We start from the raw sequence: 26,830 nt of genomic DNA, 5'->3' as shown, positions 1-26,830 counted from the left end.
CTTAGGACTTTGATTAGAAATACCCAAGGCCTAGGGCGCCTGGGTGGCTCAGTGGGTTAAGCATCTGACTTCAGCTCAGGTCATGATCTGAGGTTTGTGAGTTCAAGCCCCACCTCGAGCTCTGTGCTGACAGCTTGGAGCCTGGAGCCTCCTTCAGATTCTGTGTCTCCCTCTCTCTCTGCCCCTCCCCTGCGCATGCTCTGTTTCCCTCTGTTTCTCTCTCTCTCTCTCTCTCTCTCTCTCTCTCTCTCTCTCTCTCAGAAATAAACACTAAAAAAAAAAAAAAATTAAAAAAAAAAAAGAAATATCCAAGGCTTGCACTTAGATTCTTACTCCTTGATCAATCATTATAGTCAGGCAGATGGAGGAAGAGGGGTCACACGAGCAGAAAACAATTAAAATGTGTAAAATGTATTGAAATTTACTATATGCCAGGCATCTAACCCTGTACTTAGCAAACACTGATGAAACATTTGGTATGTGCCCTGTTTTGGGTACATTATAAATATTAACCAGTTACTCCTCACAATAACCCATAGGCAGATGTTACATTATTCCCATTGTAGCGTGAAAAGCTAAGAATCTTGTCCAAGACCTCATGGCTAGTAAGCAGTAGAGCTGGAATGTGAACCCAGGCGGTCTGGTTCCTGAGTTTGTGCTTTCAACCACACCGCTAGACAGTCTCCCCACTTTACATCGTTTAACCTACACGTGAGGTAAATGGTATAATTATCACCATTTCACAAAGGGAGACACAGGGTATGTCCATCAAATGGTAGGGTCAGGATTCAAAACCACAGAGTGTAAGTCCAAAGCCCACGTTCATTTTTTTTTTATGCTTATTTTGGAGAGAGAGAGAGAGAGAGAGAGAGAGAGAGAGAGAGAGAGAGAATGCAGGGGAGAGGCAGAGAAAGAGGGGGACAGAAGATCCAAAGCAGGCTTCTTGCTGACAGCAGAGAGCCGGATGTGGGGCTCGAACCCATGAACCACGAAATCGTGACCTGAGCCGAAGTCAAACACTTAACCAACTGAGCCACCCAGGCTCCCCAAAGCCCACGCTTTTAATCACCGTGCTGTGTTGCAGAGTAGGGGGATGAGGGGTGTGGTGTCTTGAAGAAGAGGGAGAGGTATAAGAAGACAGTGCATCCATTACATTCAGTACAGCGTGCCAAGCCAGTCATGCTTAGAAATCCTTACTCGCCCAGGGGTGTCTGGGTGGCCCAATCAGTTGAGCGTCTGACTTCTACCCGGGTCATGATCTTGTGGTTCCTGAGTTCAGAGCCCCCACACTGGGACTCGCTGCTGTCAGCACAGAGCCCACTTCAGATCCTCTGTCTCTCTCTCTCCCTGTCCTTCCCCTGCTTGTGCTCTCTCTCTCAAAAATAAACATTTAAAGAAGAAAAAAAAAAAAAAAGAAAGAAATCCTTACTAGCCCCAACCTAACCTGGAGAGCCAGTCATGCTCAGCAGTAGAAAGCTGTGATCAGCGCCAAGTTGAGGTCAAGGTCAAAGAAGAGAAAGCCAATAGAGCCATGGGAGAAAATCAGGCCTAGAATAAGGGTCTGAGGAAACCTCCTACAAAGAGAGAGTCATCCTGGGACACTGACACTTCTCTGGGAGGGTGCATACGAAAGAGTACAGAAGGTTACATTCAAGAAACAGCTGGAATTCTTTTAGAGTTCCTACAGCATGGGTTATGTCCTTGCCCCCAGAAAGTCACAGGACTGTGTCAACTTAGATTTCCTCAGAAATGCCTTCACTGAGCTATGATTTAATGTCATGCTTTCAGCTTTTATCAAGAATTCAGTTAAGTGATGTCCATTTGAGGAACATTTTGTGGTCTTCAGAAAACCTGCAACTGAATACACTGTTCTTACCTTAACAATAAGCGTAACATTCTGACCACAGTTTGGAATCAGAGAAATCTTTGTCTTTCCTGGCAAACGTGTGCTTATTTTTATCAGACAATAGGAGTTATATAACATTACCTGTTTCCATTTTTGCATGGGCCCCTGTGAACCAGAAGTTAAATTTTGTGCTTCCTTTTTCCATTATTATCCTAGATTCTTTTTTTTTTTTTTTTTTTTTAAATTTTTTTTTCAACGTTTATTTTTTGGGACAGAGAGAGACAGAGCATGAACGAGGGAGGGGCAGAGAGAGAGGGAGACACAGAATCGGAAACAGGCTCCAGGCTCCGAGCCATCAGCCCAGAGCCCAACGCGGGGCTCGAACTCACGGACCGTGAGATCGTGACCTGGCTGAAGTCGGACGCTTAACCGACTGCGCCACCCAGGCGCCCCTATTATCCTAGATTCTTGGATGTCTCCTAATGAATTCTGATGGCGCTTTTTGCCTTGAACCATTTTGGGGTGTGTGTGTGTGTGTGTGTGTGTGTGTGTGTGTGTGTGTGTGCACTTTACTTTTTCATTGTAGAGTATACATACAAAGGAGTGTACAAAACAAAAACACACAGTGTAACAATTATCTCAAGATAAATACCCATAAACACCCATATAACCACCACCCAGGTCAATAAACGGGAACTGCCAGCACCCCAAAATCCCTTTCATCGTCCTCCCAAACACCATGCATCCCATCTCTCCACCCACCCCTCATTCTCCTTCTTCTTCTTCTGATTGCTTCGCTTCTCTTTATACTATTAACAGTATATCCCTCAATACTACGGTCTGGTGCTGCACTTTTTCTTTTAACCTTACCTGAATGGAATCAGGCATTCTGCGGTCTTCTGTGACTGGCTAATTTCACTCAATATTACAAATGAGCATATTTATAATCCCTGCTATTGTTTACATTTGCAGTTCATTCATTTTCGTATCTGTAGAGTCTGCCATCATATGACTAGATCGCAATTTATCCATTTTCCTATGATAGGCATTATGATTTTTTATTTTCCTTGATTGCTAATGTGGCTGAGAACCTTTTCATATGCTTATGAGTCATTTGAAAATCCTTTTTTTGAACCATCATTTTGAACCAAGGACATGGATTCTCACACAGAGCCTCTGGAAGGAACTCAGCCCTGCCAACTCCTTGAGTTTAGCCCAGCAACACCCATCTTTGGGTCCTTTGACTTGTAGAACTGTGAGGTAATAAATTTAGTTGCGTTAAGCCACTAGGTATGTGGTAATTTGTTACAGCAGCAACGGGAAATTAATAAACAAGGAAAGGGAAGATGACTGCTTAGATCATTAAGATCATTTATATCAAAACAAATGAAATAATGTAATGATATTTTTGTATCATTAAGGTGTTACAGCACTGCCTATTCCTATCACTTAAAATAGAAAAATGATCTTTAAAATTGAAGTATAATGTATATGCAGTGATACGTACAGGTCTTAAACATATTATTTGATGAGTTATGACAAATGTATACATCTGTGTAACCAACATTCAAATCAAGTTACAGAACATTTCATTCCTCCAGAAGTGTCTTAAGCCCCTCTCCCATCATTTCTCAACACCTCCCTGCCCCCACCATCTAGGAAACCACTGATCTGACCTCTCTTCCTATAGGTTAGCTTTGCCTCTTCCAGGACTTCAAATAAAAGAATCATACAATATGGGGGTGCCTGTGTGGCTCAGTCAGTTAAGTGTCTGACTCTTGATTTCAGCTCAAGTCATGATCTCACGGTTTGTGGGATCGAGCCTTGCATTAGACTCTGTGTTGGCAGTGTTGAGCCTGCTTGGGATTCCCTCTTTCTCTTCTCTCTGACCTTCCCCCATGCTTTCACTCTCTCTCTTTCAAAAAAAAATAAATAAATAAAAAATAAAAATAAATCATACATTATCTGGGGCGCCTGGGTGGCGCAGTTGGTTAAGCGTCTGACTTCAGCCAGGTCACGATCTCACGGTCCGTGAGTTCGAGCCCCGCGTCGGGCTCTGGGCTGATGGCTCAGAGCCTGGAGCCAGTTTCCGATTCTGTGTCTCCCTCTCTCTCTGCCCCTCCCCCGTTCATGCTCTGTCTGTCTCTGTCCCCAAAATAAATAAATAAATAAATAAATAAATAAATAAATAAATAAATAAATAAATAAATAAAATCATACATTATCTACTCTGCTGTGTTTGGTAAGAACACTGAGTTTGAAGTTAAGGACTGCAACACAAATTCTGGGTCTTCTACTCACCAATTCTTTGAACTCGACCAAGCATCAGCCTTTCAGAGGCTAAGTTTCCATTTAGAATATAAACTGCCAGGGTGCCTGGGTGACTCAGTGGGTTAAGCATCCGACTTTGGCTCAGGTCATGATCTCACGATTTGTGGGTTAGAGCCCCACATTGGGCTCTGGACTGACAGCTCAGAGCCTGGACTCAACTTCAGATACTGTGTCTCCCTCTCCCTGTCCTTCCCCTGCTCACACTCTGTCTCTCTCTCAGGAATAAATAAACATTTAAAAAAAATAGAATATAAACTGCAAAAAAAAAAAATATATATATATATACACACATATAAACTGCTCACCTCAGAGCTGCTGTCAAGATCACAGGAGATCATCTGATAAAAATGCCTTGTCATTTCTTAAATGGTCTACACTTGTAAATACTTATTTCCAACTCAAAACAGAAATTGGGTGTTAACAATATTTGGGTAATGGGATAATAACTGATTTTTAAATTTTCTTAATATTTTTCTATATTTCTCAAGTTTGTACATTAATACATATTCCTTTTAAAATAAAAACATTATGGGACGCCTGGGTGGCTCAGTCGGTTAAGCGTCCGACTTCAGCTCAGGTCATGATATCATGGTTTGTGGGTTCAAGCCCCACATCGGACCCTGTGCTGAAGCTCAGAGCCTGGAGCCTCCTTTGGATTCTGTGTCTCCGGCTCTTTCTGCCCCTCCCCTACTCGTGCTCTGTCTCTCAAAAATGAATAAAATGTTAAAAATATTAAATAAAATAAAAATGTCATTTTATTTAATTTTAAATTTATTTATTTATTTTGAGAGAGAGCACATATGAGCAGGGGAGGGGAGGAAAGAGGAGAGAGAAAGTCTCAAGCAGGATCTGCGTTGCCAGCACGGAGCCCAATGAGGGGATCAATCCCATGAACCGTCCTGACCCAAGTCGAAATCAAGAGTCAGATGCTCAACCAACCGAGCAAAAAAAAAAAAAAAAAAAAAAGTCATTTTAAAATAAATTCGCACAGGAATGTTTATCAACTCTGATTTCATGCCACACATTCTTTTTAAAATTCTGATTTAATTAATAATTCCAATCTTCAAATATGTATTGGTGTAAATCACGGTAGAGTTTTAGTCATTCCTACACAAGACGCGGCAGAAAGTAAGCTAATAAGGATAACACACTACTATTTTCTCATTTTATACATCTCAGGAATGCCTAACACAGCATAAAATACAATGCTGCTGTGACGCTGTACTTAAGAATAAGCCACATCATTCAGTATAGCATGTCACACTGTTACAAAATCCTACCTTTAAATCCTTCCCATTGCCATTGTGAAGAGAGGAAGAAAGCAAAGAAACGGAGAGACACAAACATTGAAGAAAGTGTAATAGGGAACTGTATTTGAAATCACAAGAATTGCCCCATAGAACAAGCTTTAGGTTTCAGAATTGCACAGATCAGGGTAGTAGCTTCCACAAATTGGGATCAAAACAATAGTGGCTAACACTGATGAAGCGTTTACTATTCGCTAGGCACTATTTTAAGCACATTATAAACACTGATTCTTTTTATTTCTCACTACAGTCCTATGAGATCAGGGCTATTGTGCCCCCACTTAAGAGGGGAAGGCCACTTATTTAGTGGCCAACATAGCATGGTATCAGAGCCCACGCTCTCAATCATAACTCTATACTCACTTTCTAACGATGGCTGGAAAATGACTGCATTTAAAGTTTGAATTGTAGGGGCACCTGGGTGGCTCAGTCAATTGAGGCTCCGACTTTGGCTCAGGTCATGATCTCATGGTCAGTGAGTTCAAGCCCTCCGTCAGGCTCTGTGCTGACACCTCAGAGCCTGGAGCCTGCTTTGGATTCTGTCTCCCTCTCTCTCTGCCCCTCCCCCACTCATGCTCTGTTCTGTCTCTCAAAAATGAATAAACGTTAAAAAAAATCGTTAAAAAACGTTAAAAAAAATTGTATTTGTAAAAAATACAAAATTAAGTTTGAATTGTAAATAATTCCAGCCAAAAAAGACTAAAAATTGTTATGAATTAGTACATGACCTTTGAGAAAAAGAAGTGATCAAGTACGCACTCATGGAGAATGTGTAACCACATGAGACATTTAAGAAGATCAAAATATACAAACTTAGGACAACAGGGGAAGTGCTTCTAGGCAGGATCAGGAGGGAGACATGTCCCCCCAGTCGTGCTTGTTTATTTTATTTTATTTTATTTTATTTTATTTTATTTTATTTTATTTTATTATTTTATGTTGTTTTTAATTTCTTTTAAGTTTGTTTATGTGTTTATTTTGAGCCAGAGAGAGACAGAGAGAGAGGAAGAAAGAGAATCTCAAGCAGACATCTCTGCTGACAGTGCAGAGCCTAACGTGGGGCTCATACCCACGAACTACAGAATCATGACCTGAGCAGAAATCAAAAGTCAGACGCTTAACCAACTGAGCCACCTGGGTGCCCCTCCCCGAGTCATACCTCTTAAAATTATCCAATTTTAAGAAGTTCCCTACTGGGGAAGTACTATAGTTAATACCAGAGCTAGTGTCTAGTCTCTCTACTTGAAGTAAAAATTTAGCAAATAATAGGTAGTTCACTCCATAGTCCAAATTTTGTTCCTCCCAATCCTTTCTGTTATCATTTTAAAGTCCTGGATAAAGAATCTACTTCCAAGTCTTATTGAAGTTCTGTATCAGCACCAGGTGAATCAGCCCAGACAAAAAATGAGCCTACTTAACGAATTGTACCCTAGGGGTGCCTGAGTGGTTCAGTCAATTAAGCATCGGACTCCTGATTTCAGCTCAGGTCATGGTCTCATGGTTGTGAAATCGAGCCCCATCTAGGGGCTTTGCACTGAGCATGGAGCCTGCTTAAGATTCTCTCTCTTTCCTGCTCAGCCCCTCTCCCCCACTCCTGTGTGTGCTCTCTTTCTCTAAAATAAAAAGTAACAATAATAATAATAATAATAACAATAATAATAAATTATGCCTTAAAGCTTATTTCCACCTGAATCTGCAACTACCAGTCACTTTTGCAACTTTATCTCTATGATCCCACAAGAGGAGAATAAGAAAGATACTATTATAATCTTCCTTCAGTAAAGAATAAAGAGGCTCAGAGATGTGAAAGGTTATACCTAAGTCCACACAGCTCGTAAGTTCTAAACGTGAGTCAAGAATCCAGTCTTCTCCATTCCCTTCTCTAACCCTGAGCCATTTTAGTGACAACCTCCCAGATTTATTAACAAGTAATAAACCTGACTGATTTGGCCTACCTCTCTGGTGAGTTATCAGTGAGCAGTGAAATGTACCAAAAGTAGACTGAGATAGGAAGGTGGAGCTTCTAGAAGAGACTTAGAAAATGGAATAGTCACCTTACAATAAATGCCACGTTTTAGCGCTTAGAACGTACCAGGTAGTGTGCAAAGTGCTTTATCGATATTACCTCATCTATCCCCCAAAATATCCCTGTGGGGGGTACATTATTAGCTCTATTTTACAGATAAAGGATCTGAAGGTTAGACAGGTTAACTGACCAAGGGATTCTAACCAGGGTTAGAATCCTGTATGACCGAGAGCTGTGTTCTCCCAGCCAAGTGAGTCAACAGAGACAGGAACTCCAAGCCTGCCCTGGGCACAGCGGTTGACCTTAGCCTCCCCGAGCATGGTTCTCCACTCTCCCTCCCTCCTTACCTGCTGGCTCTGAACAATGAGGCTCTTTCTCTGTCCAAGTCGTTCTGGTACAGGAAATCCCATCAGGCCTCTGGGAGGCTAGTGTTCTTCTGGTGCTTTTGTGATATTCCCCTCCCTCAGTTCAGAAGGATCTGAACAAGCCAAAAAGAGGTTTACTCCCCTTGCGGGAATGTTTACTAGGATTCACAGTGGAACAAAAAAATTAAGAAAAATAATGCTTTAATGCAAAAAACTTTAAAAGTCAAGATCAATGTCCCAAAAAGTCCTTTTTAAATGAAGACAAAAGATCCAATCCTACACTTACTTGCACCACTCACTCCACCTCACCCCTGCCCCTTGGAGCCCTGTTGGATACTGTCTGTATTGAAATTCTTGACATTTAGTTCACCATGGATTTTTTTTTTTGCATTGATATTTATTTTTTTAAATATGGCACTAAAACGTTATTTATCTTCATGATGGATGAGTTTTAGGTTTTGTTTTTTGGAGTCCCCTTAAATTTTATGCTCAAGGCTTCACCGACCTCAGCTTATCCTTGGTCCTGGACTGAGCACATAAAAGCTGGAATCACAGGTGGAGGGCCTTGTTTCCCAGTTTACAGTTTTCCCACATCTTTCCTTGTGTCCTCCTCATGTCAGCTATCCTCTGTGTCAGCCCCACCAAATAAGTGACCACCATGTGTACTCAAGGTCATAGCTGAGCCGTGGGGGAGAAGGAGAAAACAGTCTTCTCCACCTTTGCTCCAGAGCTATGGGAGTTTGGCTGTGTTTCTTTCTCCTTCTTAAAGGACACTTTTTATACCATCAGCTGAGTAATTTGCCAGGAGGGAAATTCCTGTCTTTGACACTCTCAAATCAGTGTTGACATGTAATTTTAATTATTGAATTCCTATCACTGTTTCTCTAAGGCAGTGGTTCTCAGTCTTTAAAAACAAATCCCTATGCCCAGGCTGCTCCCCAGATCCATTAAGTCAGTATCTCCAGGGGCAAGAGCCTGGCATTCATAATCTTTAAAGCTTCTGAGGTGATTCTACTGTGTGGGCAAGGTTGAGAATGACAGCTCTCGCAAAAGGCTCACTTTTCATTTTCCTCCCCTAGATGGTTTTTCCTGTGGTCCATCCCAGGGACAATATCAGGGCTCCAGGATCTGAGGGAGCTGGATTTAATTCCTGGCTTTCCCACCTGCTAGCTTTGTGACCTCGGACAAGATACTTTTGTTTCCTCAACTATGCCAGGGAGATGATAACAGAATCTACCACTTGAACTTGGTTGAAGGAATCATGCGGAGGCATCTGAAACACCTAGCATAGTGTCTGGTGTGCGTGTGTGCACAAGCCCTCATGCAACCACACATTCAGTGTGAGCTACTACTATTATTAGTTACGAATCCATTCTGCAAAGAGACAAGAAGACCAGTGAATAGACAAAGGTAGAACCACTCTGTTAGAATCCAGGGGTGAGAGGAGACTCAGACCCCACTCTTTTTCAGTGTGTTCTGTAGAGCCCCTGCGAATTCTGGGAAATAATTCAAAGACCACTAGTGTGGCATGTAATGACATTTTGAACCCAATTTTACTCTGTTTGGGGTGGCTTTTTCTGCCTCAGAACTGCTCTGGCCCATTTCTAATCTTATTTCCAGTGGCAGGCGCCCGCCGGCTGAGCTCAGGGGCTGTTCTGCGGCCACAGGACCCAACGGAGCAGGGCTGCTCCTCCCACGTTGCCTCTGTGGCCTCAGGCTTACCAGGGGAGGAAGCAGCTGCTCGGTGACACTGCTCTAAATTCCCAGTCCCCTGGCTGGATGAACGTCTGTTTGGTTTTCAGGTGTGTGACGGTGGCCAGGAGGGTTGAACGAGTTTCCTGTTCAAGAGTAGAGGAGTATTTAAATGCCCTGCGCAGGAAGACCCTTAAGGCATCCTGGCTTGGCAAGGACGGCTCCCTTCGGGAAAGACTAGGTCGCCTGTTTTCCCATTTGAGAATAGCTGTGCTCTATTTGTTTCTTAGGCAGTGTTGATTGTTTGAACCCAACCAGTCAAAAACCCTGGCCCGGTTCAGAGACCTCCACCAGCCTTGGGCTGATTCAGAGAGGGTGAGGCAGCAGGTACAGATCGGGACCAGCATAACTGAGGTTGGCTCGGCCTCAGAAATCATCTGTGCCACAAGATTGGCTATATTTCCTTTTCCATTAGGGAGCCCCTTCTGGGCCCTGCTCGTTTGTGTGGCTTCCACTGCTCCCTTTCGTTTCTTCCAAATCAATATAATGTCTTTGCTCTTGTTTCCATAAAGGAGTACCCCTTGTACCAAGTTAGTTACGGAATAAACTACTCGATAGTAAGAGTGTTTCGTTTCTCCCTCCCCCAAGCCCCTTTCCAGACTTGTTTGGGAATAAAGTTGATATTTCATACCATAGTGTGTTTAAAGTGTTTTCTCTGATTGTTCTTTAGAGTGGCTGTTTGAGTTAGACTTGGAGTAGTTGGGCTCCTTGATTCCAAGTAACTGAAACCAACTGGTGTTGGCTTGAGCCAGAGACGGGAATTTATTATAGGATAAAGAAACACCTCACGGAAGCAAAGACAGGAGGGGGGCTAGGCTTCCGGAAGAAACTGGAAATGGAAAGCTGCCAGAACATGTCTGCCATGTCTCATCTCTGAAGCCTTGCATCTCTGCTGCTTTTTGTCTCTTTGCTGACCGGCTTTTACTGCCTCTGTGGACAAGGAGAAATGCTGCTGTCATCAGAGCTCAGCACTTATTACTTCCATGTGAAAGGTGCCCAAAATGACTCGTGGCTTCCAGTATCGACTCAAGAGAGTGTGATTGGTCAGATTCCATCAGCGACGGTCAGTGGACAGAGAACACAGAGGCTGTCTTCTCAACCAAGGCTCCCGGATACAGCTGCGGACTAGGGTCATTTGTGGGAGATTTTTTTTTTTTTTTAAATACATACCCAGGCTCTGCTTTGGAATCTGTAGGAGTAGGTCCCGGGACTCTGCATTAAAAATTCCTTAAGCAATTCTGATGATAAATTAGATTGAGAGCCAAGGAGACAAAACTCTTTGGTACCCATTAATCTTTCTACTAAGGTCTAACAAAAGACTGCCTTTTAAGCTATCTACTGTTTGTTGGAGGCTATTACTATAAGGCTGGAGTGAGCAATTCATTTCAGTGCGAATATACGTGAGTGGGATGAGGAACTCCCTACCCCACAGAGCACTTGTTGTAGAACCAGTCGAGTGGAAATCTGAGAAGCCAGCTCGGAGTTGGATCTAATATCACTGCTCTTAAAGGCTTCATGGTCAGGACTTTTAGACAACATTTCAAGAACAGTTCTTACCAGGTGAAATCTGGTTCGGTGTTACCCAAGCAGACGATGCAGGTTCTGTGGGTCAGGGTGAGAGTCCAGAACAGGTTTAAAATCTGGTCTTCACGCTGGGGGAAAAAACAGAACTCCATTGGGAAAATACAATCTTAAGAGAATCGGGTTATGTTTTGGTTCCCATGTTTTCATTTCTTACAACATGCTGTTTCTGCTGCTTGATAAACAGTTACCTCTTCTCTTTTTAATGTCTATTGCCTTGTTCTTTAAGACTTAACTTGTGTTTCCACTTAGAGGAAGTCTTCTCTGACTCTCTAGTCTATTCATCTTTTCTTCTGCTCCTTTAACATCCTCCATGTACCATGATCGTATCATAGATTGTAATCATGTTACTTTCCCATCACCTCCACTTGATGATGGGTAGTTGGCACTTTGGTAACTAAATCTGCTTGTTTGGGGGTTGGTGTGAACTCTCCTTCTGCTGAATTGATGTAGTGATGTGTCTGCCAACCTGGACCCTGGCTTCCCTTCTGTCCCTGTAACAGTCAGAGCCACCAATCTGAACACGATCCCAGGTTCTGGGATCGCTCATTCCTTAATCATAGAAAATGAAGGAGGCCTCGACCTGTGGCCCTGCCTCCAGTATGCCATGGTTATTAGGACACCCTTTAGCATCGTGATGCACTTTGAAGATGTTTTATTTGTGTTTTACTCTAAGATAGTCTAGCTAAATCAGCCATAATTCACTAGGCATGATTCAGATATTAGTTCATTTAACTCCTACAACAAGCCTACAAAGAAAGCTTTATAGGGAAAACTGGGAGGAAAAAGATGAAGTAACCTGCCCAGGCCACAGCACCAATGTCAGAACCAGGATCAAAACCCAGATCTGATTCCAAACCCTTACACTCTTAAACACCAGGCTGCACAGTTAGGCCCCTTTTGAAACCTACTTCACATGGTCAGCTACTTAGTTAGCTAGTTAGTTACTTTATGTAGTTAGCTATCTTTCCCTGTTTATGCCTTCCTTTCTGAGTTAGAATGAAATATTCAATAAGTATTCGTTGGTTGAAAATACATAACTGTGGATGATACATCACTGATCTGAACTTCAAAACGTGTCTAACATTCTCCTGTTATCAAGTACATAATTTTCTAGAAGTGTCTACCTAAAACCTTCCACCAGAATGTGAGCCTATGCTTATTTGCATCGCTTCTACTCAACATGGCTGAGGAGAAAATTTCTCCACTGCTGTCCATGGAACCACCAAACTCCAAGGAAGCCCTACTTCTACGGTGCTCTTTTAGGTGTGGCCCCTGCATGACAGGGTCTGAGAATGTGTAAGGGCTGTATGAGGACAGGGTGATGGGGCCAACCACAGCTCTCAGAATATTCATAACTGAGTCGTCAAAGAGTCACACATCCAAGCCTGAAACTGGGCAGTTAGGCGACAGCACTGCATAGTTTCCCCAAACACACCATCTCCATATCTGAGAGCCCACACGGGAACACATTCATCACTCGCCTTACAGGAGGGATGTTTAAGACACAAGAGTTCTAGGGGATATCAGAAATAGTTTGCATGAATTATAAGTGAAGAAGTAGAAAGAAAATTCAAAATTTAAATCAGAATTATGTTACCCTCTCCATGCTCAAGTATGGTTCAAAGGCTAGAAACCTAGAGAGATGCACTTAGACATAAAGTACACCTGAAACTAATCTCGTATCGTATGGTAACTGGGATTTAAATAAAAACTTGAAAAAAAAAGAGGCAAAGCCCACCTATTCCGACAAACGAGATGAAATGTCAATGGCAAGGAGTCGGTAGCCAACTCTTCTCTTTCCAGAGGCTACAGCAAACTAGTCCAGTGCCTTGTAGAGATGACAGGTGCACCAGGCAGATATATGGCCCTATACTTGGGAGCAAGAGAGGGAAAGGCTGATTCAAGCAACCTCAGGCGTCACCTCCTGAAAGCATAACATTTTCCTCCAGCTTCATTAGCAAACTTTTCATTCTAGATGCAAAGGGTAATCACATCTCGGCCTCCTCCAAGGGCAGAACGCCAAACCACACTGCAGTGTGACAAATGAGGCCTCCCCAGAAGCATAAAGAACAGGGAATTGGCAGCTTTGCCACAGATTCTGAATGTGAGTGATGAGCAGGTGACAGAAATATAGGCTGGAGGGTGGGGCTGGGGGGACAACTACGTTTTATTTCTTAATGTGTTAACTTTAAGATGCTGGCGACTCTCATGAAATATCCAGCAAGCTGGTACAGAAGAACTTCGGGAACTCAGAAGAGGGGTCAGGGCAATCGATTTTAGGAACTTCTTGCAGCGAGGTGATAAAATCTTGTGCGTCTTAGGGAGACAGTAAAGCAAGGTGAGAAGCAAGGACACAAGCTTAGGGAAATATCCCCCGGCTGAGGCATTCTGGTTATACAGCCTCCAAGTGCTTCCTCTTCTTTATACAGAGATTCCTCTTAGCCTTGAGAAATTCCTAATGCTTATCTTATTCTATTCCCTTCTACCTTGAGCAGAAGTAGTAAATTTTCTCCCCAAACCTGACAGTCAAATAGAGCCTTGGAACAAATGACTTTACTCAGCAAGGCCATAAAAAATGTTGTAGTAGAGTGCAGTCTTTGAATGAATTAATAACCTTTCTCAAAAAATAAAGAAACTTTTTCTCAAGAGACAGCATATGATTCTTACTGCATTTGGTCTATACCACTTGAGCAAAAACTCACATACGAGAATGTTTTAAATTGTTAAGTTGAAACTTCACTACATCTAATTTTTTATTTCTTATTTTAGTAGGTTTCACGTCCAGTGCAGAGCCCAATGTGGAGCTTGAACTCACGACCCTGAGATCAAGAGTCAGACACTTAACCTCCTGAGACACCCTGGAGCCCCTACTACATCTTATTTTGAAAAGCTCCCCTCCCTTCCCTTCTCCCCAAACACCACTTGACACAACACAAAGAAGCTGCCTGTATAAGGAATGCAGGATCTAACACAAGTGTTAGGACTTGAGGTTTGTTTATTATATCATACCTGTCTTTCCTGAACTTCTTGAGTCATCATTAAGTTACTGTTTGTAGTTCCCACATTTTTCTTGCTATATACAGAGCATGAACAAAAGTCATGGCCATTGTTCCCTGTGGGGCCCCTTATACGTTTTAAGCAAGCTAGCAGAAGTACGGTGTAATCGCTCAAACACTCAACAGAGAAAGTGACTGGGTCTCAGCTGTCTGCACTGAAAACTGTTTCATAACATTCTACCTAGTATGTGTGCAATTTCAACACAGCTCAGGGCTGAATAAGCACTAGACTGAGGTGGGAAGAACGCTAACCCAGGTGTTCTTGACATTATCTGATAAAGGGAACTCAAAAGGCTTGGTGTTGGCTGGTTGATGGATAAGCTTTATGACATTAATGAGGCAGGGGCACGATAGTTTGTTTTACACCCCCCTACAAAAGATTAAACGAGTTTTCTCACTGCTCACCGAGAAAGTCCTAAATAAGAGCTTTTATCAAACGTAGACTCAAGAAAACCCACAGTATCACTTATGGAAAACATTTTACAACACACAGAAATAAGGGCAGAACTTTTCAACACTCTGGACCAGAGGCCTTCATACGGGGTTTGTCTAACCCTATGAGGGGTACCTTAAAACCTTTAAAGGGGTCCTTGAGCAAGGGTAATTTTAAAGTTTTTCTTGTAAATAATTATTTTGAAGGAGAGAGAGACAGACGGAGAAAGAATCCCAAGCAGGCTCCATGCTGCCAGCACAGAGACTGACATGGAGTTCGATCTCATGAACCCTGAGATCACGACCTGAGTCCAAATTAAGAGTTGGACGCTTAACAGACTGAGGCACCCTGGCACCTCAAGGGTAATTTTAAAGGAAACTTCCTCCATACATACCCTTCCCTCAAACTGAGCAATCTGAAAGACAACCACACTGAATCCACAATATTCCTTCCATCCAAAGGCACATCAGTCATCTCTCCAACCTGTACTAGACTGTACCGCCCTGAGGCATTAAGATCTACAGAGCACAGTGTGTTGTTAGTCTTTGGGGCTTCCTGACTTTCCTTGTTCTGTATTTCTGTTAAGGGAGATTTAGAGAGGGGGCATCTGGGGAATTGTAAGAATGCTCAAGTTTTGGGCATGTGGTAAAGTGTAGTACAGTGGAAGGGATGAGGGTTTTGTTTAACAAACTGGCCACTTCACCTTCAGATTCCTGTGAAGTACATCCCTCCTGATGGAAGCCACACCAGCAAAGCAGGAAATACCGGCGAGAAATACTAAATGCTAGGGGCGCCTGGGTGGCTCAGTTGGTTAAGCCTCCGACTCCTGATTTCAGCTCAGGTCACGATCTCATGGTTCGTGAGCCACGTTGGGCTCTGGGCTGGCAGCGTGGAGCCAGTTTGGGATTCTTTCTCTTCTCTCTCTCTTTGCCCCTCTTTTGCTTACACTCTTTCTCTCTCACAAATAAACTCAAAAAAGAAAAAAAAGAAATACCGAATGCTACATCTTTTCTCATAAGTAATTTTTCCTGCTATTTAAAACTCATCTTAGAGTGCCTGGGTGGCTCAGTTGGTTAAGCGTCCAACTCTTGATTTTGGCGGCTCAGGTCATCATTTTAGTTTGTGGGATCAAGCCCTCAGTCGGGCTCTGTGCTGACAGTGCAGAGCCTGCTTGGGATTCGCTCCCTCTCTGTCCCTCCCCTGCTTGTGTGCGTGCACTCGCATGTTCTCTCAAAATAAATAAACTTAAAAAATAAATAAAAATAAAGACAGAATAAAATACTCATCTTTGGAACCATCACTGACTGGAAAGAAAACTACCTTTGAGCAGTCAAAACAAGAACAGTTTAGTGATGCTGATCATTTATTTTTTTAAGGAGGAGAACTTTCTTTTCCTTTTTTTTAAAGTTTATTCATTTTGAGAGAGAGAGAACAGGTGTGTGCAGGGGAGGGGCAGACAAAGAGAGAGAGAGTCCCAACCAAGCAGGCTCCACGCTGCCAGCAGAGCCCAGTGCTGGGCTCAAACCCACAAACCATGAGACCATGACCCAAGCCGAAATCAAGAGCAGAACACTCAACCAATTGAGCGGTTCAGTTGCCCCAATGCTGACCATTTTAATTCTAACTTAAAATATAACTACCAAAATTTTCATGATGCACTGAATAAAATTTGCAAACAACTTTCCATGCATATCATGAAATATTTATTCCAAATACAGCCAAATCTTAATTTAATCTCATGAGATGATTAATATTTCCTACCACCTACTAACAGAAAATAGATTCTGGCTGCCACACCAGTTAGTTTTTAGCAACCTGTATAACATTTTATAGGAAAAGTCTGATCCCATCTAATAAATTTAATGTTATTTTTGATTCTTAATTCTACCAAGAATTGAGTGAACCAATTCTTTAGTTCACTATAAGCACACAGCTTTATTGAAAGAATATTTTGCCTTATAAACCTACTTGCTTCTTAAATAACATAATCTTAGCTTACAGATGACTTGTTACAAGTTAAATACTGAGAAAGAGTACATTGATTTATCTTGCTTCTTTAAAAATTATGTTAAATCTGTGTGATTTTAGACCTTGACTGCTTTTATTCATCTCTTACAAAAAGTGTTCTATCATGTGCTTAATGATTTTTTTATAACATTCTTCAAAATTCACTAACACAACACTGAAATTTTCAAGTCAGACTTTTTCAGACAGAAAGAAAGTCTGATTTAGTTATTTGATTTATTGATGATACAGTGGATATTTGACTTGGTTTCATTAAATGGTGGACATTTACCATAAATTGATTAAATGTGCAGCTCCAAGGTTTTCATGAATTACATATTTAATGGAACATATATTATGATGAAAATATATTTAAAACACTAATTTATCAAAAGAATATATCTGAAAGGTGTTTTGAAAGTAACAGATTGGATTTCCCAATTGGATTAAATATATTGAATTAAATAAAGCTTTTTTGGGCCGCTTGGGTGGCTCAGTCAGTTAAGCATTGACTTTGGCTCAGGTCATGATCTCACTGTTCATGCATTTGAGCACCACATCGGACTCTGTGCTGACAGCTCGAAGCCTGGAGCCTGCTTCGGATTCTGGCTCTCCCTCTCTCTACCCACTCACTCTCACCAACCCCTTCTCTCAAAAATAAATAATAAATAAATATATATATATATATATATATATATATATATATATATATATAAAGCTTTTCTAAGTCAAAGAGTAACAGATACAAGTAGCAATCTTTGATAGTCTTGATAAAGCCCTTTGAGTTTATGTCCCTAAATTTGAGAATGAACAATTCTAAATAACAAACTCTTCTAAAAATGAAGAATTCTTCTAAAAAATGAAGAATAAACTAATCATGCTGTCGGCTGAAGGATGACTAAAACCACAATGTGATTTTGGGGATGGAATTTAAAGAATTGAGTAAAGTGGTTTTTAAAGCTACTTCTATTCCCATCTCTTGATTTAGGGGCAGTTTTCAAGCAAAGACAGAAACGGAATTAATGCTGATCTGTCTTTCATTCTCAAAATGCCACATTTATCCAAGGACACATAAACTAATCTGAAAAATAATCTCATTAAAAGAGGACTTCCAAAAACTTTACATCTCATAATAAGTATCAAATTTTTAAATATACTTATATTTTTATTGCATAAAATTATTTAAATAACTCAACATAGAAATTTAGCACAGCTTTAAGGATCACAAGAAAAAATTTAAATGTATATACTTGCTTTTGTTGCAAAGACGTGGATAGCATAATTGATAGGACTTTTGAGCGTACAAATATACAGTAAAATTCTAAGGCAACCAACTCCAGGAAAATGACAATCTGATCTAATGGGATTGGCCCCTATCCTCCAAGCCAGCCCCCTATTCTCAAACATTCTAAGCTTCTCTAGGGAAGGCAAGTACTGGTGGTGGTGGGTAGAAAGTGATCACCTCGTGATCAGTTCGGACTTTTAGTGATTGGTCTTACCATTACTTTTGCCCTGTGTGACAATACAGACTAAAACATACAGGGTTTGTCTTTTTGCTTTTGTTTTTGGGTGTTTTTTTGTTTTGTTTTGTTTTGCCATAATGATTATAATAATATGACCTCACATTTTCATAATTCAAAATTTTTTAAGTTTTTTTATTTTTGACAGAGACAGAGTGCGAGCATGAGCTGGGGAGGGGCAGAGAGAGAGAGGGAGACACAGAATCCGAAGCAGGCTCTGGGCTCCAAGCTGTCAGCAAAGAGCCTGATGCGGGGCTTGAACTCATGAACCGTGAGATCATGACCTAGTCCGAAGTTGGATGCTTAACCACCACCCAGGTGCCCCTAATAATTCAATTTTTTAAGTCCCATCTAGGTATTATGGTAGGATTTTTCTGTGTTACATTAGGATAAAATATTGTGAGGGAACTGCAATGAAAATATAAGTCCAAGAAAAAGGAAAGATTAAAAATTGTAAAAATTGTAAAATGTAAAATGTCTTGTGTATTTTCTATAGTAATTGATGGTATTAAATTTCTATGCTATTTAGACTCAACTGGATATATTTGAAAGAGTAATGAACATTTTGTTTTAAAATGTCAATATGTATACTATGCTGGAAATTATATCCTTTTGCCAATATTTAAACTTAGGGACAGCTTTAAATATGCAGTGTGAACAGTTTCCTTTTAAAACTAGTTTATAAAAAAGTTGTAAGTACTTGTGCATAAAATTTCGAAAATCACTGCTCCAGACAAAGGAAAAGTAAGCAACGACCTTTTCAAAGCCAAAGATAGTTGGAGCAGAGTTTTCATCAGAAGTGTATAGAGTAAACTGGGAAGGAGAGCTTAACATTTGTTTGCTTTTCCTGGCACCTAGAGGGAAAGCCAAGCATAGACAGGGATTACACATTACTGCTATAGAGTCAAAGTCTCTAAAAACCTATTTATGGCACACAGTAGCAGGGAAGGGAACAGCCCATAGCTATAACTCTGCCCATGCAGCAACTCTTTTATCAGAGAGTAGTCAAGACTTAATTTCTCTACCCTTTGCAATTTCAGAAAAAGGTACTGATCTCATGGAATATATTTCGCTACCGTTAACTCTTTTTAACTGAGCATCCTTTATGTGTTATGTCCTAGGGATACAACATGCAAGAACGTGAACTTGAAGAATTTACAACCTCGTCAGAAGAACAGAAAAAACACAGAGGTAAATAGGAACCTGTGCGATGACTACAAGGAAAGTGTTAACAAATAGCGGGACTTATTGCCAAAAGTCGGGGTAGTCTGGGAAGGAGAAGGCTGAGATCACAGCAGGTGTTAAAAAAAAAAAAACTAGAAGCAAGAGAACAAGATTGATGAGCTAATTTGCTGGGGACTGAAGCAGGCTGGTGTAGGGGTGATGCAGGTATGATGGTGAGTGGAATAGTGATTAGTCCAGAGCAGGCGGCTGCTGTGAAAGTTGGAAGGTAGGTGGAAACCAGACTGTGGAGGGGCCTAAATGCCTGTGGAGGCCTATGTTTTACCCTATGAGAAATGGGCAGGTTTCTGAGATCAATGTGCAACATTTTAGGAAGCTTCTCTAATGACAGTAGTAGTGTGTAGGAAGAGACAGCAAGAGAGAAGAGTCAGTTAAATTTTAGCAACAGTCTGGGTAGCCAGGATGAAAACAGACTGGGGTTAAGGATCCTGTGACTGAAAAATAATCAAAGGACATACTGCTAAGTGGGGAGGGGAAACCACAAGGAATTCCAAGGCTTCAAGCCTACGTGACTGGGATAATCATGGGCCTACTGACAACAATAAATCCAAAAGGAACACAGGTTTATGTTCAATGGAACAAGGTCCGCAAGCAAGGATGGACGTGTGGAGGGGAAGGCTCAATCTCTGACTTCTGCCATCACCAGCTATATAGAAGACCATATGCTTTGTCTTGTTCTGTTCTCTCGTTCAATAGGGGAAAAAAGGATTCATGTTCTAAATTTGTTATTGATCGCACTATATGACTCCAAAATGACTTTTCAGTATTCACCCTAAAGAAATCCAGACAAATTTTCACTCCCTTAGAAGTACAAAAGCAGATGGAGCTTAAAGCCTCTGAAACATCAGCCTTTTACTCAAGTCTTAATATAGGCTCCATTAAAAACAATTATCTCCACCTCTCACCCCTCGACAGCCTCATTATAGACCTCACTTTGAGAACACAGTGAAAAAAACTTAAATATAAATCTTTTTCCTTCCCCACTGACCCCCAGCCCCAACAAGTCTTGAAAGCTTGTTACCTTTAAAGTTAACAATATTTCATGCATTCTGTTCAAAATGAACATCGAATTATTCCCTGACATGTAACATTTAAGTACAACCAGACATTGAAAATGGCTAGTTTAAATTGCAGCAAGATGTTCCGACTACCTGGGACAACCTATCTGTTCTTGGAATATCAAATGAGCAAAGGTCTCTAAGGAGTGGTGGCATAGCAGAGGGGCAAAGTGCAAAGACTCAAGTGGGACTGCCTAACTTGGAAATTCCCACTGCTTAATCTTTGCCAAGGTAACCTCTCTGTACCTCAACCTTTCCATCTGTAAAATGGAGATGATAATGCCTAGCCTGCAGGATCCTTAAAAAGAAGGGTTTAAAGTGCTTTCACAGTGTTCAACAGTAGGTGCATTCTCATTGTGCCTTAACATCCAGCTCTAAAGCTAGTTCATTTCTTATTTACTGATGGAACTCCTATGTTTCTATAGATCAAGGAGGTAGGGGTAGGCAAACTTTTTCTGCAAAGGGCGGGGCAGTAATATTTTCAGCCTTCCTGACCAGATGGCCTCTATTCTAACCACTCGACTCTGCTACTGCAACACAAAAGCAGCCAGAGACCATATGCAAATAAATGAGCATAGTAGCTATGTTCCAATAAGACTTTACAGAAACAGAAATTTAATTTCACATTATTTTCACATTACAAAGTAGTATTATTCTTTTGATTTTTTTCAACCATTTAAAAATGTGAAAACCATCCTTAGTTCACAGGCCATACAAAAACAGGCAGTAGGGTGGGTTTGACCCATGGTGGTAGTTTGCCAACCCCTGCTCTGGACTAAGAAGCTTATGGGGTTTGGAAGGTTTGTGGGGGCAGGGAGATTTCAAATACAGGTTCGTGGTGCAGAATAATGAGGGAACTTCTAACTATAAGAAGAAAAAAAAAAACCCCTATTTAATGCTGCCATTCATTCATTAACACTGGACTCAACTATTACTGGGATCCCACATGGCTGGGATCAAACATGTAGGGAGTCACAGTCCCTGCTCTCAGAGTCTGTGCTTCTCCATAGCAGTTTAGAAACCGAAAGTCTGCCTTCAAAATACAACACATCCTATCGGGCATGTAGTTCACATGTAAAGTAGCTTCTTCGTGACACCGCCTGCAGCCCACACCAAACAGCAGTTACCTGTATGTCTTCCTCTCAGTAATTTCACTACCTGTTCTTTCCCTCTCCCCCCCAGATTACTGTTTTGCGCAACCATTTTGGGGGTAACATTCATGGTGATATACTACAAAGAGCAAGGGAAGTGGTCTTATCTTTAAAAAAAATGACCATTTAATCTGGTCTTCAAGGATACATCTTCCTTTTAATACATAACGCATTAGGGGCTCCTACGGTTTTTCATTTCAATCCAGGGAGAAACTTGTCCCCAGGAGACAGATTAAACATCTATCATTAGGCAACAAAAAGACACTTCAGACGTATTTTATCCAAAAGAACACAAAACAAATAAAACACAAAGTACAGTGTTTTGGTATCTATCTCAGTTGGTTCTTAAGACTGTGGATTTGAAATAATACAGCAGGAACCAGCATTGTCATTATGTCCTAACAAGTGAAAATCAGAAAGCAAAGAACTAAACATACCTAATGATTAAGGAAAAAACAAAGGGTTGTTTGTAACTAATAATGATTAATAAATATTAATATCATTATAGTACATAGTATACATTACAATGTTATTAATAATTAAAATGACAAAAATATTTCTAATATTGATGATTTTCTGGACTAGTAAATGGCATTCATCTGTTAGACATCTTCCTTGCAAGAATGAGCAATACTGTATACCCTCAAAGACAACAGAGCACAACAAAAATCAAACAGCAGAAAGCAGTACTCCTGATGTTAAGATTGTCTCATCAGAACAGGCATGATCAGTCTCAGCAAAATCCAAAAAAAAAAAAATCCATTTGGCAGAAGGAGTATCAAATTGGTGGGGAGGGCAACAAAGGTTAGGAAGAGAGTGGTGTCAACAAGATGGGAAGGCTGGGAGGAGTCCAAGGCTCACCTCCTCCACAAAAACCATTAAGAAACAACTAACTACAAGCTGACAAAAATAGGGAAAGCTAGGTTTCCCTGCAACAGGGAAAACTCTGAACTACCAAGCAGCAGCAAAAACCCTGCAGAGCTAGAAGACCAAGGAAGGCCGCACAGAAAAGCACAGGCAGCATTTAGCGTGTCACCTCCTCTCCCAGCCCCCAGTGGCAGGCGGGTGCCAGGAGGGATTCCCTCAGATATTTCACCCCATGAGAAGAGGGAGAAGAGAACCCCAGGACGCCTCCCTGCCGTAGACGTTTGCAGCCTTTGCGACAGACGACCCCGCGGTCTTTGCCAATGCCGATTCCAGCTGTTGCACTTCCTCTGGCCTCCAGGCTGGTGCTGCGGTTGCCGTGAGACCTGCCCCCAGGGGCCCCCACCGCGGCCGCCCACCAGTCTCTGAGATTGGGGCACCACAGCACCCTGCCATGTGCAGGACCAGAGCTGCCACTGCTCTGTGCCCCACCCCGGGTCACAACTTTGTCCCACCATTACGGGGGCACCTGCTGTTGCTCCATACCCTACCGTCAAAATCCCAAGTCACGCTTTGACTGCCATTACTGGGGCCATGCTGCCACTGCTGTGAGACCTGCCCTCCCCGCCCCGCCCCTCCTGCCCTCCAAGTCCCAGGTCACGGCTCTGACACCATCTTAGGAGCTAAGCTCCCGCTCTTCTGCAACCTTCCCCCTGGGTCCCAACATGTGGCTTTAGTGGGCCTCCACCAGCGATGTGCTACTGCCATCCTAGGACTGCCCCCACTGGGACCAGAGATGGGACGTTAACCCACCACCCCCAGGCTGTGCTGGGACTGCACTCTCCTCCTTGGACCCCAAGCCACCCAAGCCATCCCTGCACCTATGATCCCAGGGCCTGTGCGGCTGTATCTCCCTCCCCACCCCTGACCTGAGTCGCTGAGAGGAGCCCAAGACTCAAACCCTGGTTTCAGTGGAGATCTGCACATATCTGCACCTTAGACACCAGTGAATGCACCTGTGTCCCAGGACCCCACCCCACTACTGCTCTGAGCGCCAATATGCCAGTCAAGTGCCCAGAAGTATCCTCTCGGCTAGAAACTTCTCCCACAGGCAAAAGGAGAACTGGAGGACCTCAGCAGCCTTTGCCTCTGAGGATCCCAACAGCCCTAGCCACCACTGCCACCCGCAGGACCTCTGCAGTCTTGGACATGAAGACTGCCTTGATCTGTGCAAACATTGACCTCAGCTAACAAATAGGGCTGTGTGAGTTAGCCACTGTGTTTTCCCAGGAACCAAAGACCCTGCATCCCATCACAGCCACCTTCAGGTGAAAGTCTTTCCCATCAAAGCCAGGCCAAAGAAAAAGCTGGAAGACATGACTACTCCCTCAAATGCACAGACATCAATGTAAAGCCAACAGAAACATGAAAAAGCATGGAAACATGATACCATCAAAGAACACAGTAATTTTCCTGTAACTGAGCCCCCCAAAATAAAGATCTGTGAGTTTCCTGAAAAAGAATTCAAAATAATCATTTTAAGGAAGCTGAGAACGAGTCAAAAGAACACAAATAGGTAACTCAATGAACTCAGGAAGACAACGCATGAACATAAACAAGTTCAAGACGGGGGGAATCATAAAAAAGAACCAAACAGAAATTCTGGAGCTGAAGAATTCAGTAGTCCCTCCTTACCCATGATTTTCCTTTCCACAGTTTCAATTATCTGTGGTTAACCGCAGTCTGAAAATATTCAATCAAAAATTCCAGAAATAAATTATCCCTAAGTTTTAAATTGCACTCTATTCCAAACAGTGTGATGAAATCTCAAGCTGTCCTGCTCCATCCTGTCTGGGATGTGAATCATCCCTCTGTCCAGCATACCCACACTGTATATGCTACCCCCCACTAGTCACTTAGTAACCATGTGCATTACAGATGGACTGTGGCGGTATTGCAGTGCTAGTGTTTAAGTAACCCCCCAAATTACTCAGTAATAGCCCGAAGGGGTAAGAGTAGGGATACCGGCAATTCAGAGAAGCCAAAGAAAAGCCATAAAGCACTTCCTTTTAAGTGAAAAGGTGAAAGTTTCTGACTTAGGAAAGAAAGAAAAAAAATCATATGCTGAGGCTAAGATCTACAGTAAAAATGAATCTTCCATCTGTAAAATTGTGAAGAAGGAAAAAGAAATGTGTGCTAGTTTTGCTGTTTCACCTCAAAGTGCAAAAGTTAAAGCCATAGTGTGTGGTAAGCGCTTAGTTAGGATGGAGCAGGCACCAGACTTATGGGTGGAGGACACGAACAGAAAATATGTTTTGACTGATGGCCACACGTTACACCAGAAAGCACCGAGGCTGTAGAAAGACTTCAGAAGAACTGAAGGACCCCCAGTCTTTGTCTCTGAGGATCTCAGCAGCCTTAGCCACCACTGCCACCTGCAGGACCTCTGCAGTCACAACAGTGGGAGCTTGGCCCCTCCAATGATGGGCGATCCTCTAAAACAAGTGACACCAAGCACTTTACTGCAAGTAACTGATGATTATTACAGAGATTCAATAATAGGTTTGTACTAAAAAATATAAAAATTACTGGAGAGGCTGCGACGACCAGTGAAGAATCTGCTGCTATATTTCTGGCAGAGTTGAAGCAGTTGGTTAAAGAGAAAGGATCCCATCCAAAGCAAGTCTTCAACTGCAGTGAAGCCAGGCTCTTCTGGAAGAAGACGTCCAATAGCACGTACAGCGCCTTCCTAAAAGCACAAGAAGGGTCCCAGGGCATAAAACATAGAACGGCAGGTTAACTCTGTACTATGTACGTGGCAACACTGCAAGGCGGATGATAAAGGCAGGCGCAGCGTGCAGAGAACCCATGCACTCTCAAAAACGAAAACAGAAATTATCTGCCTGTGTTCTGGCAACACAATCAGAAAGCATGGGTGACAGCCATCCTCTTTTGGGAGTGGTTCCACCAGTGCCGGTGCTTGCTTCATCTCAAAAGTGAAAAAGATACTTGGAAGAGGAAGGGTTGGAACCTAAAGTCCTGTTAATAGTAGACCATGTACCTGGCCATCCTGAATTGGTTTGCTAGGAAAATGAAATGTTGAGGTTGCATTTTAACCACCAAATGCAACCTCACTGCTTCAGCCCCTCGGCCAGGGCATCATTTGCTTTGTGAAAGCCACGTACATCTGCCTGGTATTTGACTGCATTCAACCATCAATTGATCCAGACCCTAATCTGGATATGATGCAGGGCTGGAAATCACTCACTACTGCTGATGCAGTAACATTTCATCAAAACTGCAATGGATGAGGGGCGCCTGAGTGGCTTGGTCGGTTAAGCGTCCTACTTCAGCTCAGGTCATGATCTCACGGTCTGTGAGTTCGAGCCCCGCGTCGGGCTCTGTGCTGACAGCTCAGAGCCTGGAGCCTGTTTCGGATTCTGTGTCTCCCTCTCTCTCTGCCCCTCCCCTGTTCATGCTCTGTCTCTGTCTCAAAAATAAATAAACATTAAAAAAAAAAAAAAACTGCAATGGATGAATTAAAACCAGAAACTGTAAATGCCTGCTAGAACTTACCAAGTGAGATAGTGGATATTTTTTTTAAGTTTATGTATTTATTTTGAGAGACAGGAGAAAGAGAGAATCCTAAGCAGGCTCCACACTGTCAGCACAGAGCCCGATGCTGGGCTGGAACTCACGCATGAACCATGAGATCACAACCTGAGCCGAAATCAAGAGTCTTACGCTTAACTGACTGAGCCACCTAGGCACTCCTGGGGATAATTTTAAAGGCTTCCCAGGGACTGATGGGGAAGTTAGGAAAATCATTCACACACCAAGACAAGGTATTGTAGGAGGAACTACCCATATTCTTGATGAAGTGGAAGAATATACTGAAGGCCATCAAGGAGTGTTAACAAATGAGGAATTAGAAGAAATTCTGGAATCATCTATAGAAGAGGAAGAGGAAGTGAGAAGAAAAGCTAGTAAAAACTATATAAAAGGGGCCAGCCAGATGCCCGAGGCTGGATACTCCCCTTGCCTACTTTTGGCTTCTGTAATCTTGTTTGCCTCCTGTATCTACCAATTGCCTGGATAGTACCACTGGTAAGTGCCCCCTCCCCTTTTTCTTTTGTCTCTCAAACCCCTACCATCCCAGCCACAAAAGGAGGCCGATGCCAAGGTTCAGGGCTCAGCCCTTGGAGGTGACTCCACTGGGCCGGCACTGGTGTACAATAAACAGTCTTTTCCTGATTCCCTGAGTGCATGTGGCTTGTCTCTTCCTGGGCGC

General features: G+C 42.3%; 1 long non-coding RNA gene across 1 annotated transcript in view; it reads right to left on the bottom strand.

The window, feature by feature from the left end:
* LOC125163790 (uncharacterized) overlaps window positions 1–7,966 on the bottom strand; it is an 84,258-nt gene extending 76,292 nt beyond the window's left edge. The window contains exon 1 of the long non-coding RNA XR_007151560.1: window positions 7,858–7,966. This is a non-coding gene — a long non-coding RNA (uncharacterized LOC125163790). The remainder of the gene's footprint in view (window positions 1–7,857) is intronic.
* Window positions 7,967–26,830: the final 18,864 nt, after the last annotated feature.

This window comes from Prionailurus viverrinus, chromosome B1 (assembly GCF_022837055.1).
Source record: "Prionailurus viverrinus isolate Anna chromosome B1, UM_Priviv_1.0, whole genome shotgun sequence".
Classification (NCBI taxonomy): domain Eukaryota; kingdom Metazoa; phylum Chordata; class Mammalia; order Carnivora; family Felidae; genus Prionailurus; species Prionailurus viverrinus.
Note: the sequence above shows the minus strand (reverse complement) of the source record. Positions and strands in the feature narration are given on the sequence as shown.